The sequence below is a fragment of the Prionailurus viverrinus genome, chromosome C1 (assembly GCF_022837055.1).
Source record: "Prionailurus viverrinus isolate Anna chromosome C1, UM_Priviv_1.0, whole genome shotgun sequence".
Taxonomy (NCBI): Eukaryota; Metazoa; Chordata; class Mammalia; order Carnivora; family Felidae; genus Prionailurus; species Prionailurus viverrinus.
The window spans coordinates 116,195,309-116,212,255 of NC_062568.1; the positions used below are offsets into that span (position 1 = coordinate 116,195,309).

At 38.2% G+C, this 16,947-nt stretch overlaps 1 protein-coding gene across 6 annotated transcripts in view; it reads left to right on the forward strand.

Annotated features, from left to right (window-relative positions):
• The window catches only part of DENND2C (DENN domain containing 2C), a 91,136-nt gene that overhangs the window by 392 nt on the left and 73,797 nt on the right, over positions 1-16,947 (forward strand). The window lies entirely within an intron of this gene.

Here is a 16,947-nt window from a genome sequence, read left to right on the forward strand (position 1 = left end):
CCAGGGGCCGGGGGCGCTCGGCAGTCTTAGGGACGGGAGGGGGAGCGCGCCGTCCAGGAGGAAACGCGGGGCTGTCGCCGGGACTGGCCGGCGAGTTTGAACGTCCACAGGCTGAGACCGTGGACTTTTAAACATTTGTGTGTGTTTCGATTCTTAACAGAATCTGAGGAGCACAATATTGAAAGTCGTCAAGTAGGATTTTGATTTTAAAATCGGACAGTGGGACATCTAAGAACTTTTGAGTAACTAGTGTAGCAGAGGATGATTAGATTGTGAGTCAAGGGCTGGAGTCTCCGCCAGGACCCACATAACACATGTGATACCTCAGTCAAAACTACTATGAAACTGGGACGCTCGCGCCCAGGGGTGTTGAGAGCCAAAGGAGATGAGTGAGAGTCGTCTGTAAATGTTAGGTATTGTAATTGATGCATCAGCAGCATGCATATTCTGTAAAGAAACTACTAAACGCCAGACACGTAGTAGGCACTATGTAAACCTTTACCCCGAGGCTAGTGATTCACCTCCAGTGTTTTAGATAGAAGTCTTAAATCTTTGTTTTCTGCGTAAATTGTTTAAGCTCCTTTTTTTACTCCAGAATCGCCATTGCTTGAAGTGTGGTCCATTTTGAACTGATTAATAAATTTTTCCAGAATAGCACATATTATCTATACATTGTTACTGAATTATTTATCATGAAGTTAGGTAGCAATCGAATACATAATTTACTTTTTTTGCTTTAGGTAAGTAGTTCTAGTTTAAGTTACCTGGTAAAGTAAGCTGGGAGTATGGCTTCAGATCAAGACTTTCATTTGCTTTTGTAAGATTTAAGTCCTTCAAAACAAAATTACTATGTAGCTGTATTTTTTTGTACATTTATTATAGACACTTGCATTCTTTTCCATGGATATGTGAATGTATAAGGGGTTTTAGGGGGAGAACAGAAATAAAAAAAGGGAATCGCAATTTGTTACCATCAGACTTACTGGGGATATTTGTAGGTGGTTCTGAAGTAGTTTCCCAGGTAGAAACAGGGAAATATAGTAATTGTACCTCTTGGCCTTTCATTAGGGTTTTTTTAATATTGAATATGGCAATAGATTTTTTAAAACGCAGATATAAAGGAAGAATATTGGGTTTTTTTGATGTGACAATAGACAGTTTTCTAAACCTGGAATTTATATTTTAAATGATCTGTAGCGTGTCTTATAGACAAGAATTTTAGACCAAAAGAGACTAAAAGCAAATCAGATGGAGTAGAGGGAAGGCTCCCAGTGAACATAATTTGTGTGTTGCTTTAAAAGTTTTATGTTTCAGCAGTTCAGTGGAAGATAGGTGTTTTGAAACTACTTAAAACAATTTTAAATGTTTTAAGTATGTACTCTATAAATTTTGCTGTGATTTATAATTTGTTGATTTTGGAGGTCTGAAGCCTTACTGTCACATTACTTATTGAGCACTTACTATATTCCAGGGCACCGTTTTAGCACTTACATTGTATTTGGGTATGAGATGAATATAATTCCTTCCTTCTAGGAGATTGCACTCTACCAAGTGGGCTAAAATAAGTAGTAAGAAAGCTGTTTTTAAAACTGATGATAACATCAGTCAGCATTTATTGGGACCTACTTTGAGCCGGGCAGTGTTCTAAATTCTTTACGTGCATTACTTATTTAATCCTTAAAACAGCACCATGAGGGGTGTCATTATTTTGGTCTCCTCATTGAAAGACATAGAGGTTGAGTAACGCCCCTGTCAAACAGCCTAGGCAGCAAAGCTAGCATTCGAGCCAGACAGTTAGACTCCAGAAATCCTGATCTCAACCTCTGCATTATACTGAGTTTCAAATTCTGTGAGTGGAATACAAATCCAATCCAATGTGTATTTAAAAGAGAGTTCTGTAAAGAACTTCTTCAAAAAAGAAGCAGAGAGAGAAAGAAACTGGTATTGCAAGATGTAGATGAAAGCTTGCCCAAGCTACAGTTTAATTATACTTTGTATATAAGACCGTATTCCCCCCACCCTGGTGAATGACTCGGGATTCTTTTTGTTTCTAAACTCTCAGTCACTCAGTTACTACAATTATGGTATTATCTTAATAATAGAACAGGTGATTATTTTTCAACAAGGAGTTTAAAATATCTGTTCTCAGACCAAAAGTGAAATGTTAGATTTAAGAAAAAAAAAAATGCTTCCCTGCCTTCAAAAAGCTTATAACCAGAGATGGCTGGGTGGCTCGGTCGGTTAAATGACTGACTCTTGATTTTGGCTCAGATCATGATCCCAGGACCTTGGGATTGAGCCCTGAGTCCGGCTCCGCACTGCATGTGGAGCCTGGTTAAGATTCTCTCTCTCCCCCTCTGCCCTCTCCCCTGCTTGCACTCTCTTTCTCTCTCTAAAATTAAAAAAAAAAAAAATTTTGTTTCAAAAAGCATATAAGCAGACATGTCAATAAGTCCCTACAATTTCAGTGTGATAAGAGTTACAACAGAGATTGAGACAGAATTTAGTGGGAATAGTGATGAGGGAAAATAATTCTGTGTATGATAGGGAGGAAGATTAGAGAGAAGATACCATATTTGAATTTGGCTTTGCAGGATGAATAGCAGTTAACTGAGTTGAGGAAGGAATTAGAAGATATGGATGAAAACAAGAATATTATGTGGAAGTTTATGGTATGTGTGAGGGATGTATTGTAGTTTATTGCCTGAAGATGAGAGTGTATGAAGATGAGAGGCTGGGCTAAAGGGGATGGTGCCTGGAACCAAGCTGGAAAAAGAAAATTGCTGAGTTTGATTATGGTAGCATTAGGGTCACTGAAATTGCTAGAAATGAGGTGAGTGTGGGGTTTCAGTGTCTCTCCTTGGGAATAATGAAGACTTGTCCGGTTTGGCAAAGTGTTTCACTATAGAATATGGTGTTAAAAGCTGTTTTAATACTTTGAAGTACAAGAAGTGTCCTAAAACAACAGACAGATTTAGCTAAATAAAAAGTTAGGACTCAGAAAAAAGAAGTTGGCTGGCGCCACGCGGTCAAGAGTTTCTGTATCATGTTAGGGACTTTGGACTCGATTCTAAAGACAATGGAGAGCCAGTGAAGGGTGGTAGGTAATTAGGAAAGATAATATGGTGGTATGGTGTGGAGGCTGGATGGGATGGAGAGAGGCAGAAGATAAAGAGATAAGTTAGAAGGCTTAACGCTATTGAAATCGTCCAGATAAGAGAGGATAGGGCCTGGAGTGGGGAAATCCTAATAGAGAAGAGGAGAGGACATGTCAAGATGTAGAATTTACAGGGGCCTCAAAAGTGATTGGCTTTGAAGGTGAACAGAAAAAGTAAATGGCTTAGTTTCTTAGTTTGGGAAACCGTGGGTAGGAGAACTTGTTTTATTTTTTAATGTGAGAGGAAGATCATTGTTTCAGTGTTGAACACGTTGAGTTTGAAGTGTGTCTGTCTGGAGCATTCAGGTAGAGATGTCAGGTCGGGGGGATCCAAAGCCCAGGAGGGAGGCTGAGATTGGTGATCCAGATTTCAGAGTTAGCCAGTAAGTGGTATTTGAAGCCTTAAGAGCAGAGGAAATTGCTCAGGGAGAGCAATCATACGATATGATTCTTGATCTCAGGGTTGTGAGTTTGGGCCCCATGTTGGGTGTAGAGATTTACTTCAAAATAAAATCTTAAAAACATAAAATAGTAAAATAAAATTTTATTCGGGAGTCACTCATTTATTCCAGAAGTGTATTGCCCGAGGTATTATTGGAGTTCCTGTTTGTTAAAGCAAACAAACAAACAAATGAAACAACTTTATAGCAAATTCACAGCCATACAAGAATGTAGACCTTCTAGTTTTATTACGGAATTCTTTTTCCTCCTCTGTACTTTCTATTTCTGTGCATATATTGCCAATTTAGCTTGAGTCAAACCTATGAAAGCATATGACTATACCCTCGCTCAATTGTTAGCTCTCAGAAGTCAGAGAAAGTGCTTTTTTTTCCGAAGAGATCTTCACTTCCCATAAATATGGATTATTAATAAATGTTTGTTGGTTGATTCATCTTCATAACCAACCTTACTCAATTTTGGCTCCAAGTGGCTTAGCCATCTCCAAAATTCATATTCATCCCCAAAGAATGAAGGTTTGCCACCCCTGAGGAAACTCAAAAGAATGTGGTATGGCTTTGGAAGCATTTTCAAAAATGGACTTTCGGAAATATTTTCCTAATTTGTAGTATCATTAGAATAAACGTATGGTCTCTTAAGGGAGAAGGTGGCAAACTTTCTCTGTAAAGGGCTAGAATGGTAAATACTAGACTTTGTGGGCCATATGTCTCTGTCACAGCTACGCAATTCTGCTATAAAAAGCCATGGACAATACTTCAATGAATGAGCATGGGCTCTGTTCCAATTAAAGTTTATTTATGGTCACTAAAATCTGAATTTCATATGATTTTCACATGTCACAGAATATTATACTTCTTTGATTATTTTTTCAACCATTTAAAAATGTAAAAACCAGGCTTTGTTCAGAGGCCATACAGAAACAGGTGATGGGCCACATTTGGTTGATCCTGTCATAAGGAGTGTTTTTTTAAGTACTTAGATTTGTAAGTTTAGTTTTACTTATTTTTAACTTTTTAAAAATGTTTATTTATTTTTGAGAGAGAGGAGACAGAGTACGAGTGGGGGAGGGGCAGAGAGAGAGGGAGACACAGAATCCCAAGCAGGCTCCAGGCTCCGAAATGTCAGCACAGAGCCCACGAACTGTGACATCATGACCTGAGCTGATGTCAGCCACCTAACCAACAGAGCCACCCAGGTGCCCTTGTAAGTTTAGTTTTTAAAAAAGTTCTTCAGGGGTGCCTGGGTGGCTCAGTTGGTTAAGCTTCCAACTTCGGCTCAGGTCATGATCTCATGGTTCGTGAGTTCGAGCCCCCACATCGGGCTCTGTGCTGAGAGCCTAGAGCCTGCTTCGGATTCTGTGTCCCCCTCTCTCTCTGCCTCTCTCTTGCTTGTACTCTCTCTCTCTCTCTCTCTCTCTCAAGAATAAATGAAACGCTAAAAAAATTTTTTTTAAATAAACAAAAAAAATAAAAAATAAAAATAAAAAAAGTTCTTCAGAGTTATACCTCCTGCTTTTAAATTCTAATACATTTCTTGAAACCTATGGAAATTTTAAGTTCATCCTCCTTTTCTTTCATATAATAGGTGGAAAATATTCCCCTTATTGTTTTAGAACCTGAGACACAGAGAAGTGGATTAACTTGGACAATGTCAGGATCAAAAATACGTTTGAAAATATTTTCAGTGTTCAGTGCTTCTTACTAAATTAATAAAATGGCGATCTGTTTGCCTCAGTGAAAGTGGGGATTTTGAAAACTGGGTGAAATAAAAGACCAAAACTTGAAGGATTATCCTGCACTGGTTCCAAGAGGGTTAGACAGGATGGAATCTTTGGTCTTTTTTCCTCTCTGACTTAAATAATTTTTATCCTAAAGAAAAGAAAACATGCAATTTTTCTTCACTTCATGGGCATTAGAATGGGTTGTGAGATTGAAGGATTAAGTAACTGATGGTGAGGTAAGAGAAGGAAATGTAAAGGACTTACTTCTTCACATCTAGCTATCCCAGATGTTTCTCTTATACCCCTGTTTTTGAAAAGGAAATTCAATATTTTTATCCTTATAAGTCTTAGATTCCTGGGTAGCAGCCTGAGAATGGACTCTTTAGCATTCGACTTAGGCAGTATTAATCCACTTATATTAAAGTTTATTATTTACGCTCTATTTTTTTAAAGTTAGATTTCTTGGGGTGCCTGGGTGGCTCAGTTGGTTAAGCGTCCGACTTCATCTCAGGTCATGATCTCACAGTCCGTGAGTTCGAGCCCCGTGTCGGGCTCTGTGCTGACAGCTCAGAGCCTGGAGCCTGCTTCAGATTCTGTGTCTCCCTCTCTCTCTGACCCTCCCCCATTCATGCTCTGTCTCTCTTTGTCTCAAAAATAAATAAATAAATAAATAAATAAATAAATAAATAAATAAAGATTAAAAAAAAATAAAGTTAGATTTCTGACTTTGGAAGTGTTTACAGCAGTGATAAATGTTTACAACAGAGGACATGGAAGAAATTATTAATTTTCCTTCAAAGTTAGAAATGGCATACGTGTGGATTTTTTTCTGTGTGGGTGTTATTTTTTTTTAATTTTTTAATGTTTATTTATTTTTGAGAGAGAAAGAGACAGAGCACAAGCAGAAGAGAGGCAGAGAGAGAGAGAGAGGGAAACACAGAATCTGAAAGAGGTTTCAGGCTCTCAGAAGTCAGCACAGAGCCTGACATGGGGCTGGAACTCAGGAACCGTGAGACCATGACCTGAGTGAAATCAGATGCTTAACTGACTGAGCCACTCAGGCACCCCATGTGTGGATGTTAAATTTTAGGACAGATTGTGGTGGTGTGTGTGTGTGTGTGTGTGTGTGTGTGTGTGTGTGTATTATTCTTGCAGCTACTTACTTAAAAGAGATGTGCTTTTTTTCCTCTTTCTTTTTTTCTACCAGAGTAAAAAAACAAAAAACACCAGCTATCTAGAATATGTTTGAATTGGTTACTTAGCAATATGAAGCATAGTTTTATATTTAAAATTTTTAATGTTTATTTATTTATTTTGAGAGAGAGAGCCAAGGAGGGGGAGAGAGAACCCCAAACAGGCTCCACGTTGTCAGCACAGAGCTGGACACAGGCTTTGAACTCACAAACTGTGAGATCATGACCTGAACCTAAATCAAGAGTCAAACGCTTAACCCACTGAGCCACCCAGGCGCCCCGATATTTAAATATTTAGCTGTATTCTTTGGTACTCTGATTATTTAAGAGTCTGTTAAGGCCGATGATAATAGGACCTGCTGGGAGGAAATGACACAGCCGGCTCTACAACAGCATTCACTCAAACTGTCTTTTCCCTGGTCCCTACTTAAACTGGAAGGGGTAACATGGAACAGAAGAGGAACGTTATGTGAACTAAAGTAATGGCCCATTTGAGCGTGATCATAGCGCAGTGGTTATCATCACCCAGTTCATTTAGATTAGCAGAATTCAAGGTCAAGCAAAATGTAGCAGAACTGTATTGGCCTCTGGTGAAAATGGTGAGATGCTGTCTAACCAAGTCTTATTTGTGAACTTTAAATGTGTTCCTAAAGTGTAGTATTCGTAAGAGTTCAGTGATAATGATAATTTAAGAGAAAATGAGATCCATTTGTCCTTAGAATTTATTACTTAGCTATTAGAAGAAGAAAGCATGAAGTAAAGAATACAGAAACATGTTCAATAGCTGCATTTGGATGGACAAAAATGTTGAGAAAATAGTGAATTGAGAAAGAGTCTAAGACTTTTAATGAAGATTATTTAAAATATGGGTTTATCAAATGTGCAAAACCTGACTAAAATGACAGACTCTGTATGTGTATTAATGTTGCAAATGAAAGTTAAACATCTTTAAAATTAAAAAAGACTCTTGGAAACATAGCATACTGGACTTTTCAGTAAACCTTTCCAAATGTTTTCAAAGAAAAAAATGTAAAATGATCACAGTTTCCTTTTTATTCATGGACCTTTCCTGGAAAAGACTCATTATTGTTTTATTTCGTTGTCTATTAGTGGCGGAAGAGAAAAATGGCTACATACCTCTTGGAAAAAAGTATTCATCTCGAATTCATGGATGTTATGTTTATGATTTTTGATGATATATCAGCTGAAAATTAAAACTTCACCTCTTAGTGATGACATACCCCCGTTCTATACCATTATGGGACATTTCATCATGCTGATGAAGTGAGATACAGATATCACAGTCCAGAGTGATGGGATCACTGATATTATAAGTTGTACTATACTTTTAGTTTGTGAAGAAAATGACTTCTTGTGGCTTAGTTCTTCATTTACTCTGAAGAATGAGTCTATGACATTGCTTACTTATCATCATTTTGTATTATGACCAAATAATACATTTCTAAATTGCAAAGTAGAAAGAATGTAGTACTATTTTTGCCATTCACATCAACTCATTGTTTCAAGGAGGATTTTCAACCCTGACCCAATTCAAAACAAAAGGATAAAAGACTCTAGTGATCCTGGTAAGTACGTAGCATTGTCTTTGTGTTTTCCAGACTGGAATTAATTTATGAACAGGAAAAGTCACCCACTGCATTACATTGGATCTTTGTTAATTGTATATTTTTTATACAATATTATATTATGTTATGTAATATTATATTATATTATATTATATTATATTATATTATGTATAATTTATTTTATATTACTTATTTTGGAATTTTAAATGTATTTGCATAATGGGAACATCATATTTGGTGTTCACTTTATGTTTTACTTTATCATATGGTAATTATTTTGTGAAACTTCTATTTCAGGTGTGTGTGTGTGTGTGCATGTGTTTGTGTGTGTATTATGACAAAACATGTATTTCTTGCCATGGGTTTGGTTAGGGCAGTTCATGAAACACTGGTCTAAGAAGGACTTGATTGAATAGGCAGTCCTCTCTCACTAAGCAGGCTAAAGAACCTTGGCAATTGTGTGTGTATGTTCTATAAAACCAGACCCACATGCACTTCTGCTGTTACTGCCGGGAGATGATCCCCTTTTGATTTTCCATTCATTCCTCCCCAGAAAAATTACAATCACCTGCTGTATCTCCTCCTCTGTTGATGTTATATGTTCCTGTTTCCTTGTGTTTATTAATTTCCTCAAACCCAGTTTCTCCCCACAAACATGCCTCTCCTTCACTCAGTACCCGAGACTTCACTTTTGCCCTCATCATATCACCGGGTTCCTTGGCTCCACTGATCTTCCATTATTTACACCGAGAGGCAAGGCATTCCCCTGAGTGGAGAAAATGACTAGTTTTTCTATCTTTGGCACTAGTTTATTTTGTTCACTCTTGTGCCCAGCTTTAGGAGAGAGATGAAGAGTCACATAAGCCAGACCCTCTATGAATCATGCTATCCAACTTCAATCAAATGTCCAGCCATTAATCTATTAACTATCCACCTTGTTGTTGAGTAGCTCTTAAAGATTTTATCCTCAAGTAGCCAGGCTTCTTCTCTAAAATGGCCGGGCTATTTTCTTTTCTTTTTTTTTTTTTTTTTTTTTTTAATTTTTTTTATTATTTTTTTATTTTTTTTTAATTTTTTTTTTTAACGTTTGTTTATTTTTGAGACAGAGAGAGACAAAGCATGAACGGGGGAGGGTCAAGGAGAGGGAGACACAGAATCTGAAACAGGTTCCAGGCTCTGAGCTGTCAGCACAGAGCCCGATGCGGGGCTTGAATTCACGGACCGCGAGATCATGACCTGAGCCGAAGTCGGCCGCTTAACCGACTGAGCCACCCAGGCGCCCCCGGGCTATTTTATTTTCATAGATTACAGCCTGGTACACCATGACAAGCTTCACTGACTTGGTATGAGAAAGTTTACCTTTCTTGGTCTGAGCCTTCATTACACTATACATACTTTTCTTGTCTTTTTCCCAGTTCTGTAAGCGCTGCCATCCTTCTCAGACTCTTAAGCCTCTTTCTTCCATGAGACCTAACCTGCCTCAAACCTCTTCCATGTCTTCATCCTTTGTGGATCTTGTTTGTTTGTTTTGTTTGTTTGTTTTTGCTGCAATTTAAAAACATGTATAGGCTTTTTTCCCCAACTTTAAACTGTTGTGTTTGAGGTTGCTTGCCCCTTTTGTTTTTATTTTTTCTCACCAATTTTACAAAAAAAATGTTCTATTTGTTTGCTCACTGATTGTCTTCATAAGCTGTAGCGAGCTGTTAGCTGTCCTTACCGTCCCTTTGACACCATTTATTTAATGCCCTGTCATCAAAAACAAGGACCTTTCTCAGTCGTTAAGTCTCTTTACTTATAAAACACTGATATGCCTCTTCCTTTTCTTTTTAGGACATTTTCCTCCCATCCTATCTGTGATCCACATTCTCCTGGTTCTGTTAGCTCTCCCCAGTCTTGCCCATTCTTTATCTGGTTCTGTCTTTTCTTCTCATTTACAGTTTCTAATCATGATTCATGTTCTCAAAGGTTTAGCCCCTACCTCTGCTTTTTGAAAAACTCTCTGCTTACCTCCCATTTGAGACTTTTGCTTTACTGGGATACAGAATAAAGTGATATAGTCATTGGCAAATACGTACATACATACATATATGCATAAATCATACATACATACAAACTCTCTGCTTAGGGAACCTGTAGGTTCTTGCTTCTTTTTTTTCAATTTCACACCTATCTTAAACCTTCTTTATCCTCGGGCTTTCCATCTTTCACTTTACTCCCAGCAGATAATCGCCCTTGTTATCTCAAAGAGAAAAGAGCAGCCACCAGAGGAGAGGTTCATCAGCGTAAGGCCCCTACACCTACATATATACCTGCATCCTTGCCTTTCTTTCCTCATTACCTTCTGTTCCCAGGGAAGCACTCTTCTTCTTCCTGACAAATGCTAATCCCTGCAGCTCCAGTTGGAGGCCACACCCTGCCTCCCTCTTGGGGTTTGCTCTCAGACCTTTGTTTCTTCTCTACTGATTCCTTTCCACCACTGTTTAAACAAGCTTAGCTCTCCTCTATCCTTAAAAAAAAAAAAAAAAAAAAGGCTTTCCTGAGCCCTGTATTCCTGTTCAGCTACCACTCTGTTGTCCACTTGCCTCCCTGGATAAACCCCTTGAAAGCATTGGCTGCAGTTGCTATTTCCATTCTTTTTTCCCACCCACTTCTCATTTCACTGTGACCCCTGCCATGCCACTGAACCTGCACTTACCCAAGTTCTTATGACCAACAGACACTCAAGTCTTTACCTTATTTGACCTTTTGATGGTGTATCTGTCACTGTTGACCATTCTTTTCTGTTTAAGGATTCTCTTCCTTTGACTTCCACGACTCTACACACTCCTGGTATTTTCTTCCATCTTTTATCTACATTTATGACTTAAATTGCCATCTTTGATAGAAGAGGACTGACCTAGAATGTCCTAGAACTGACCTGTTTTGGATTAGTAATATTTTTAGAGTGTATAATGCTTGATGCCAACATTACGTGATGATCTACAAAAGTCATTTAAAAAAATAAATTATGATTCTGTGGTGACAAAGGATGTGTGGCCTGGTATGGTAAGAAATAAATTAGTTTGTAAAGTTTGCACGGATACCACAGTGAGATGCCACAACGTAACAGAATGGCTAAAATAAAAAAGCCTAATAATCTAAGTCCTGGTGAGATGAAGGAGTGGCCAGAACTCATACACTACTAGGGAGGGTGTAAATTGGTACAGCCCCCTTTGACAGGTCTTTGGCAGTGTCTGTTAAAGTGAAGTGTATGATCGACAGTAACAAAACTATGGAAAGAGCCAAAATGTCCATCGATAGATGAATGGATAAAGAAGATGTGCTATGTGTGTGTGTGTGTGTGTGTGTGTATATATATGTATATATGTATATATGTATGTATATATATATACACACACACACATACACACACAATGGAGTATTACTCGGCAATCAAAAAGAATGAAATCTTGCCATTTGCAACTATGTGGGTGGAACTGGAGGGCATTATGCTACGTGAAATTAGTCAGAGAAAGACAAATATATGACTTCACTCATATGAGGACTTTAAGATACAAAACAGATGAACACAAGGGAAGGGGAGCAAAAATAATATAAAAACAAGGAGGGGGACAAAATATAAGAGACTCTTAAATATAGAGGACAAACAGAGAGTTGTGGGAGGGAAGGATGGGCTAAATGGGTAAGGGACGTTAAGGAATCTACTCCTGAAATCATTGTTGCACTATATGCTAACTAACTTGGATGTAAATTAAAACATTAATTAATTAATTTAAAAAAATAAAGTGAAGTGTATGTCTGCCCTATAACCAGCAATTCTACTGCTAGGTAATACCCAAGAGATTTAAATAAGTGACTATATACATTAAAGACACATAGAAGAATGTTTATAAGAGCTTTCCTCATAACAGTCAAAACTGGGAACAAATGTTCATGTCTGTCAACAGGAGAATGAATTAATAAATGCTGGTGTTTCTATTAGATGGAATAATACTCAGCAAGGGGGAAAAAAAAACCCTACTGTTATATACAATAGCATGAGTGAATCCTACAGATTCTATTTTGCACAAAAGAAACCATACCAAAATAATACTACTGTATGATTTTGTTTAAATGAAATTCAAGAAAAGGCAAAACTAATCCGTGGATTGAAGTCAGATGGGTGATTCCTTCTGGGGGATGGTTACTGCCTGGAAAGGGACACGAAGGAACCTGAGGTGTGACGGGTGGTGGTTACACAGGGTATTCATATGTAAAAGTTCTTTGAGCTGTACGCTTAGGATTAGTGGACTTTATGTGCTTTATATATGCTACACTAAAAAAAAAAATTTACACATCTTAGAAAACTCTTGGCACATAATAAGTGCTTCAGAAGTATTTGGTCTGGCGCCTGGCTGGCTTAGTTGGTGCAGCATGCGACTCGATCTCGGGGTCATGAGCTTGAGCTTCACGTTGAGTGAAGATTACTTAAAAAAAAAAGAAAGAAAGAAATATTTGTTACTGTTGTTCTATTTGTCAGGAATGCCTCTCAGTTTTGTTCTTTTGGTAGATGCTTTCTCATCTGTCAAATTTCATTTAATAATAAACTGCCTATAATTATATATAAGTGTCCTGTACGTGTGTTTGTATTTTATTTTCATGTGTATGATTTTTCTAATGGGATATAGTATGGAGTGAAAGGTACATAGACTGGTTTCAGAGTATGGTTCTGTCACTTAACCATGTGGCTTTGCACCTCTGTTTTCTGTCTGTAAATGAGGATAATAATACCTGCCTGTGGCACAGATTTTTTGCCAACTCTAATGTCCATTCTCTTAAGACACAGAAGTCAATTTTTTGGCTGGGCACATTGCAGGATAAAAAGATGAATGATTGCGGTGCCTGGGTGGCTCAGTCGGTTAAGCGTCCGACTCTTGGTTTTGGCTCAGGTCATGACCTCGTGGTTTGTGGGTTCGAGCCCCACAATGGACTCTGTCCTGACAGTGTGGAGCCTGTGTGGGATTCTCTCTCTCCCCACTCTCTCTGCCCCTACCCAACTCGTGCTCTATCTCTCTCTTAAAATAAATAAACTTAAAAAAAAAAAAGATGACTGATTATGTTTCCCAGTCTCACATGTATCTAGTACATGTGACTAAGTCCTGGTCAGTGGGCAATCAGCAAAAGCATTATATGGGACTTTCAGGAATGCTGCTTTAATAGAGCTGCCTTTTTTCCTTTCTACTTCCTGGAATGCACGTGTAATAGCTGGAACTCTAACAGCTCATATGAACTATGAAGTGATTGTGAATATAGAAGCTATGCGTTGGGGATGGCATAGCAGAAGCATTGGAGCTCAAGGACCTTGGGGCACCTTAGGCTGCTACTCACCTTCCTTCCTTCCTTCCTTCCTTCTTCTCCTTCCTTCCTTCCTTCCTCCCTTGTTTCCTTCCTTCCAGTAAGTCTATGCCCAACGTGGAGCTCGAACTCACAACCCAGAGATCAAGAGTTGTGTGCTTCACCAACTGAGCCAGCCAGGTGCCACTCTCTTTTTTTAAGTGGAGAGAAACAGACATCTCTTTGTTTAAAAACATTGGCTAAGCTCCTGCCATTTTCAGTTTTTAAGTAATCTGTACACAAACTTAATTCTAACTGATATACGACCTCAAAGAAGTGCTCCAAAAATCGATATAAAGTGACTGAAATGGTTGGCATATAATAGTTACTTAATAAAGCTCAACTGCTGTTACTGCTGTTTTAATTCCCAAAATGCCTTATATGAAGTAGGTGTTCAGAACATATATAATGAATCTTCTAAAAGTAAGTTATCTTTTTTTTTGAAACAAATGTTGTACAAGTGATTTATGTTTATTTTTAAAAATTAGAAAATACAGGGGTGCCTGGGTGGCTCAGTTGATTAAGTGTCCAGCTTCAGCTCAGGTTATGATCTTGTGGTTTGTGAGTTCAAGCCCGGCATCAGTCTGTCTGCTGTCAGCACAGAGCCTGCTTCAGATCCTCTGTACCCCTCTCTCTTTGCCTTTCCCCTGCTTGCGTGCTCTCTCTCTCTTTCTCGAAAATAAACATCTAAAAACTAAAATTAAAAAATTTGAAAGTAAAGATTAACCAAAAGAAAACTCACCATAGTTCTATTACTTAGAGATAATCTCTGTTAACATTTTGGTATATATCCATGTTTACTTTTAAATTTTATGTATTTATTCATACAGATTTTTGAATTATACTGCACAGTCTTTTATAACATTTTTCTTTTACTTAATAGATTTTGAACAGGGTGTAACTTAATAGTATTTCAGTCTATGGGTTTGCCATAATATTGTACATCTAATGTACAGTAAATACATTTAATGATAGTCCCTATTAGAAATTTATTTTCCATTTTACAGTAATCTAAATCCACTCTTTCATATATATTTGTGAATTTATCCAGCGACTTCCCTTGGATAAATTATTAGAAGTGATATTTCTGCAATATTATGTGTGTTCATTTTTTTAAAAAAGCATTAAGATTTTATTTAGTATAGAAAAATGTAAAGAATGCAATGTAATTTTTTTTGTTTTTTTTTTTTAAAGTTTATTTTTGAGACAGAGAGAGACAGAGCATGAATGGCGGGGGGGGGGGGGGCAGAGAGAGAGGGAGACACAGAATCTGAAGCAGGCTCCAGGCTCTGAGCCATCAGCCCAGAGCCCGACGTGGGGCTCGAACTCACGGACCGCGAGATCACGACCTGAGCTGAAGTCGGACGCTTAACCGACTGAGCCACCCAGGTGCCCCAAGAATACAATTTAAAAGAGCCATTTTTCCACCATCCAAATAGATCCTGTCTTAACATTAAAAAACAACAACAAAAGTATGTAATACCAGTTTAAAAAAAAGGTTCAAGCATTATAAAGTTATAAAATGGAGAGTAAAAAACTTGTTTCAAGTCCTTGCTGGTCTCATTGTTGATGATTTCTTGCTTATCCACTATGATGCAATAAGCAGCGTCCATAAAATTTAATCTTCCAAAACACTGAGTCATGGTATTACAAAAACAATACAAAAAAAAAATGTTTAAAGTATGGTCTGATTGTATAAAATATCAGTGTGAAGATGATGAAAGTTTTACTGACAGAACTGACCTTATTCTGAACCGAGAAAATCCAAATGATGGTAAGATGATCACTTCCTAACTACCCCTTTCGTTCACTTTGAGGAAGAGAAAAGGCCTAGTCCACCCACTCCATATCAGAGAAGGAGGCTGGACAGAGGAGGAGTCAGTTATATAATATTCAGTTCACATCATGGCAAGATGTGTGTGTGTGTGAGTGTGCATGTGCACATTTGTTTGTGGATGGGTATGTATATAGATATATGTATGTCTTTTTTAAAAGGGTATAGAGAAGGAATCATACTAGAGAAATTGTTTCCCCCACTTTTATTTTGCACATTTTCCCATATCTACACATAGATCTCTACCTCATTCTTTTTAATACTTGCATGGTACAGGTAGGTATCTCCCATTTTTTGAAAGTTCACATTAGGCTGTTTGCTTTTACGGGCAATCTACCTATGTCCCTGTTTTTGCTAACTGAAAGAAATCTGAAGAGGACATTCACTGCCACAAAGAAAGGCAAAAAGTGAAAGTAGCGTTCAGCATTTATTTTGCATTGAACTGAGCTATTATAGACGCACTCAGCTAGAGTGTCTCCGCGGAGCTCCTGCCCCTGGAACTACACTCCGCGTCTCAGCATCAGCCACCATGGCTTTGAACTGCATCTGTGAGCATCTATACTTTAGCTGAGTTTATTTTGTGCATCTGTCAGCAAGATGTGTGCTAAGGTATCAGAATCCTGAGAGAGGCTATTTTGGGGGGTCTGGGAAAGCTGAAACAATTTTCCGTATAAATTAATGGTAATTACTTTTTCACTTTATGCCAATTTGGGTTATGAAAGGTTTCATAGAAATGCCCTATTTTCAGATGGTGGGGAGGCCTGTATTCAATGGTCAAGGTGTTCTGTTTGAGTGGCTTGTCTGTTACGCATAGGCACCCAGCTGACAGGCTGAAACCCAGCCTGAGCTTCACTTGTCAGTACTCCGTGCCAGTCTGCCCCCACTTCCTCACCCAGCCCTGGCTCTGACAGTCCACCCCGGCCACTCATCAGCCTGGCTGCCCCCTCATTCTGCTCAGGCATTAACATCTGCAGGGCCTGGACTCTTGACCTTGTTCAGGCCCTGTCTGCTACACCAACAGCCCTCCTATGCGCATGCTGTCCTGACTCCCCAAGCTCTGGTGCTCTCACCTCCGGCTCTGCTCTGATGTGGCTCCTTAGCATCAGGCATGGATGCCTGCCTTACATTCAGTTCCCCCTGACCCTTTAGTTCCGAACAGGCCAGGAGGAGAAGGGGAAGAGTAGTAACTATGATTGCTTCTAAGTGATATTGTTGGGCCTGAGGGTTTCATACATTACAGACCTAAAACTTCGTGTGTTTTAAATGGTAATTTGAGGAATAGGAGACATGTTTAATAACTATGTGAATGTACTTTGTGTTGCTTTTATATTGTCAAGTGAGATAAAATATCCGTTGAATGTATAATTTTGGGATGATTTGCAAACTCGAGAAATCTGTCTTCTGGCTTTTTGGCTTTAGAATAAGATAGGAAGTTACATTGTTCAGGGGATATGAATGTACGTTTTTAGGAGAGCCTGTTATGTCTATAGTTTTAAATCCTTGAAAAGTACATTGTTTATATAACACTAAAAAAGGCAGGATACGAGTACATATATACTATAATTGCTACTATATAAAAATATGCTTATGAAAAAAAAGACAGGAAATATACTAAAATATACTAG